Consider the following 5,982-nt stretch of genomic DNA (forward strand, 5'->3'; position numbering starts at 1 on the left):
ATTTCACCATTCCTTTGCCCCTTTGCTGCATCCATAACGATAACAAATTTTAGCACTTCTCTGAACTTGTTAAAATGTCGAGAGAGACTATCCTTGGTAGCAACAAAATGGACCCGCTTATGTAACAGAACCATATATTGTAAAAATACTGTAAGGGAGACATCCTCTTTGTAAACTAGGCAAATAAGTTTGAGTTCTTACATTACTTACATAATCATATAATGCTAAGAATGTAAGAAAAAAGTGAACAGAATAGAATGAGATACTTCGTAGTTTGTACAGAATTTTAAAGAAGGATTTAATAAAAAAAAAGTCACAAGCACAATAGAACTCCATGTCTGAAACATGCAACAGTCAAACCATTCTGTGGTGGGACACAAAAAGAAGAAAAGCTTGAAATCTTGTACCACACAGTCCATGAAAGGTGAAGAAGAAAGCCTTATAGGTGGAAAAAGGAAAAGGATGATGAATACTAGCCATTTTCATAGTTCGAATATAGTCGATACGAAGTCATTTTATTCTTCTTCGAGCTCGGATTTCATAACACCACCTCCTTAATTATGCAACCACACCTACAAAAACTACAAAGGTAGTGATCTCTTGAATGAAAAAAAGAATGAGAAGTCAAAGTTCATTGCTAGGGTTTTAGAAAAATATAAGAATCTCGATACCCATCATTGGGATATGAATAGCATGAACGTTAGGGTTGATCGGTATGAATCAGAAGAGAAGGGTTTCCGAAAGTTTGTTGAGATCGATAATGGTGCATTAGTAATTTGAGCTACGATCTTTTTGAGTTGAAAAGATGTGATTTAGACAACTATTTCAGTGGTTTGTCTGTGTTTGAAACTACGACCATGGATAGCTTCAAGAGGGGAACACCGATTTTCAATAGTGTCCTTTGAGTTCATTTTGTTTCTCATCGCCATTGAAGAATGTGATAACTTTATATATATATAATATTCTTCTCGCTATATATCTATAGTTTGGAATGTTTGTTTGTCTTTCCCTTTTCCAGTTTTTGAAATGGACTAAATCTAAATTTGTCAAGTTTTTGAATGCAAGAAAATTTGTTGCTATAGTAGATAAGAGCTGATGAAGTAGGAGAGGCTGGGAGGGAAGAATAGGTGGGGTGATGGTGTGGTGTTTGAAAAAAAATTGAAATTAGGAAAATTTTGGGGGTAAACTAGATATAAAATTATTGTTTAAGGACCTATTTGATGTTTTAGCATTAGTTTAGAATAAAACTAAATATTGACCGTTTTATTAACGTTGAAACATCATTATAGTGACTATTTTGTTATAAATCGATAATGTTAGTGACTAATTTGTAACTTTTGAAACTTCAGTTGGAAAAACAAAAACTAATTCAAACATTAGTGATCATTTATATAGTTTACCCTTAAAAATATTATCAGTTTGGTCTAACATAAAATCTCTAAATATCTCTCTCAAATCACGATCTTCCCTAACACCCATCCCCCAATATCATCCCCGTCAATTTACTTAATCATCATCATATCTTTTCCCGTCGATCGTCCATGCAATGAAGTTGTCATTCTTAAAGACTTACGATCACCTTGTATGTTTCATATAGGAGATGAGAATGAAATTAAATTAAATGATGAAGTACAAATTGATAAAAGCACATTTGCAAGCTAAGGGTGTTTCACCAAATTTATTTACCCAACTTGAATCTTACAAATCAAATGGTGGAGTAGAATTTAAAAAAAAAAACATGATACAACGACAAATGCGTCAATGGAAATGAAATCATGATCGTATCATGGACCATAACTAACGATTAATCCTGTAAAAATTGTGAGCTTGTAGCATGCTATAATTTATTACTTTCAATCCAAAGATAGCATAATAAGTATATTTCTTTAAAAAAATCAATTTCATTTTCTCACCACATATCTTTGTTTTTTTAATAAGATTTCATAGGCATCCGTCACATAATTCCCATTTTGTTCCAATTTTATTTCTTCGCCAATTGAGTCATATCACAAAATTTTTTAGATGAATCAAAGCGAAATATGGGCCACAAACTATAACAATCTACACCTTGATACGAATTCTATAAGTACAAGGCAAGATAATAAAATCTCAACCTTTATGACAACATGTTCTTTACCTTTTCCACCAAACTCCTTGGATATTAATCAACAACAAACACCAACCAAGTTCAAACAATGCTCAAACCTAGTTATAACTTATAAAAAGTGATGTAGTCATCATATACACAAGATAATTATTAGTATTAAATTTTCTCACAATGAGAAATAATATCGAACATCAATGTGTTTCATTCTCTCATAAAACATCTGATTTTTTCTAAGAAATATGACACCATGATTATCACAAATTATTATATTGATTCAAAAATCTTCATTTAATTTATCAAATAATTTCTTTAACCAAATGAACCTCGATAATACTCATATACTCGGTAGTAGATAATATGCAAAGCGACTTTCCAATTATTTGTACAACGAATAAGAATAAGAAATATTATGTAAAGGATCTTATTTTAATCCTAAGATTAAAAGATTGAAATCAATAACAATAAGTTTTGAAGAAAGAGATGAGATGAGAGAGTATATTTATCATTTGGGTTCATCTCCATTTGACCTTAATTCAAATTTATTCCTTTTATAGTCAGTTGGGCCCAATTCTCTTTCTATTAGGCCTATGTATTTCTTAACGGATGTAATCATACTCTCATGTCAATCTAAAGACCTCTCAGGTTAATCCTTGTACATTGACTCAAAATTTTAACCTATTACATTAGTTGGCTCATAATTACTATCTAAGTGTTATAAGATCATTACCTTTAAATCTTAAACACCGGTAGATATCTCTTCAAATCATATTGAAATAATTACTATCTACGAGACAAGTTTAGAATGTGTTTAACTAAGATAGCATGTATATAATTTGATACCACTTATCTTGTACTAAAATAACATTTATAGCTCAATTGAAATAATCATACTCAAATGAGACAAAACGAAATATATTTTCTCAAAATTTCTTCATTTTGATAGTTAGAATAATATAAATATTCAACGAACATGTTCAAGTGATAATTTGTAAGATCTATTCATCAATGCATTTTCTATTTCAATATTATAAGATTGTATTCAAGATTGATTTGTGGAAACTCAAAGGTCTTATATTATGTTGTCATAAAGAGAGTATTTGAATTATTTTTTTCTTAATCGAGGTTTTGTCCCACTAATTTTTCTTAGTAAGATTTTTATTGAGATAACATGTTTATATTAAATATATATGTACTCCTTTTTCCTTCACAAAGATTTTTTTCATACAAAGTTTTTATCTTAGTATTTAACGCGACATATTATTTATAGAACCATAACAACAAAATGGACTCGTTTCTATTGTCAAAACACTGTACGGAGTACATCCTCTTTGTAAACTAGACAAAGAAATTTGGTTTCTCACATTACTTATAAAATCATATAATGTTAAGAATGTAAGAAAAATCGAACAGAATAGAATGAGATACTTTGTAGTTCATACAGAATTTTAAAGAATGATTTAATAAAAAAAATCACAAGCACAATAGAACTCCATGTCTAACACATGCAATAGTCAAACCATTCTGAGGGATATAGAAAAAAGAAAAGCTCAAAATCATGTACTACACGGTCTATGAAAGGTAAAGGAGAAAGCACTGGTGGTGGTAGAAGGAAAAGGAGGATGAATATTAACCATTTTTGCAGTTCGAATATAGTCGATACGAAGTCATTTTATTATTTTTCGAGCTTGTATTTCATAGCACCACATCTTTAATTATGCAGCCACACCTACAAAAAGACTACAAAGGTAGTGATCTTTTGAATGAAAAATAATAATGAGAAGTCGAAGTTCATTGATGGGTTTTAGAAAAATATAAGAATCTCAATACCCATCATCGAGATATGAATAGCAGGAATGTTAGGGTTGATCAGTATGAATGAGAAGAAGAGGGTTTTCGAAAGTTTACTGAGATCAATAATGGCGCAGCTAGTAATTCAAGCTACGATCTTTTTGAGTTGTAAAGTTGTGATTTAATCAACTATTTTAGTGGTTTACCTGTGTTTGAAACTACCACCATGGATAGCTTCAAGAGGGGAATAAATCTGAATTTGTTAAGTTTTTGAATGCAAGAAAATTTGTTAGATGAGAGCTGATGAGGTGGGAGAGGCTGGGAGGGGAGGAATAAGTGGGGTGATGGTGTGACTGTTTGAAAAAATGAAAATTTGAAAGTTTTTGGGGTAATCTAGATATAAAATTATTGTTTAATGACCTATTTGGTTTTTTAATAGTAGTTTAGAATAAAACTAAATATTAACCTTTTTATTAACGATGAAACATCATTAATTTAATGGGATGATGGTGGAGTGACTATTTGTTATAAATCGATAAATTAGTGGCTAATTTGAAACTTTTGAAACTTCAGTTAAAAGAACTAAGTCAAACATTAGTGATCATTTATAAATTTACCCTTAAAATATTATCAGTTTGGTCATAAAATCTCAAAATCTCTCCCAAATCACAATCTTCCCCAACACCCATCCCCAAATATCATCCCCGTCCACTTACTTAGTCGTCATCGTCTCTTTTCCCGTCGACCGCCCATGTGATGAAGTTGTCATTCTTAAAGACTTATGATCACCTTGTATGTTTCATTTAGGAGATGAGAATGTAAATTAAATTAAATTAAATTAAATGGTGGAGTGCAAATTGATAAAAACACATTTGCAAGCTGAGGGTGTTTCCCAAATGTATTTACTCAACTTGAATCTTGCAAATCAAATAGAGTGGACTTTTCGACAAAACATGGCACAACGACAAATGCGTCAATGGCAATGGAATCATGATCGTATCATGGACCATAATTATGGTATACTTAACGATTTTGTTAAGAGAGGATTTGCAACATCCTAAACCATTTCACTATTTTTTTCTAATGACATACTTAACGATTAATCCATAACTCTATTTATATGGTTAATTATTCGATTACTAATGAAAATTGAATAACAACAAATCTATTTCAACGATGTTTTTTACTTTCAATCCAAAGCTAGCCGAACAAGTATATTTCTTTAAAAAAAAATTAATTTTATTTCCTCACCACATATCTTTGTTTCTTTTTAATAAGATTTCATATGCATCCGTCAAATAATTTTCGTTTTGTTTCAATTTTATTTCTTCATTGTCGAATCGTATCATAAATATTTTTAGATTAATCAAAGCAAAATATGGGTCACAACTATAACAATCTACACCTTAACATGAATTCTATAAGTACAACGCAAGATAATAAAATCTCAACATTTACAACATGTTCTTTACCTCTTCCACAAAACTTCTTGTATATTTATCAACGAAAAACACCAACCAAGTTCAACGGTGCTCAAACCTAGTTATAACTTATAAAAATGATGTAGTCATCATATACACGAGATAATTATGAGTGTTAAATTTTCTCACAATAATATCACATTGAGCAATAACTATATACACAAAATAATATCGAACTTCAATGTGTTTCATTATCTCATAAAACATCTGATTTTTTCTAAGAAAGATGACACCATGATTATCACAAAATATTATATTGACTCAAAAATCTTCATTTAATTTATCAAAGAATTTATTTAAACAAATAATTTTTTACGAACCTCGATAGTATTCATATACTAGGTAATAGATAAGACAATTATAGTATGCAAAGTGACTTTCCAATTATTTGTACTACGAATAAGAGTAAGAAATATTCTGTAAAGGATCTTATTTTATTCCCAAGCTCATAAGATTGTAATCAATAACAATAATGTTTGAAGAAGGAGAAGAGATGAGAGGGTATATTTACCATTTTGGTTCATTTCCATTTAACCTCAATTCAAATTTATTCCTTTTATGGTCGGTTAGGTCCAATTCTTTTTCTATTAGGCCTATATATTTCTT

General features: G+C 30.1%; 1 pseudogene; it reads left to right on the top strand.

Annotated features, from left to right (window-relative positions):
- The first annotated feature begins 345 nt into the window (after nt 1-345).
- On the top strand, nt 346-905 carry LOC120124028 (annotated as a pseudogene).
- The last annotated feature ends 5,077 nt before the right edge of the window (nt 906-5,982 follow it).

This window comes from Hibiscus syriacus, unplaced genomic scaffold (genome assembly GCF_006381635.1).
Source record: "Hibiscus syriacus cultivar Baekdansim isolate YM2019G1 unplaced genomic scaffold, ASM638163v2 tig00110410_pilon, whole genome shotgun sequence".
Taxonomy (NCBI): Eukaryota; Viridiplantae; Streptophyta; class Magnoliopsida; order Malvales; family Malvaceae; genus Hibiscus; species Hibiscus syriacus.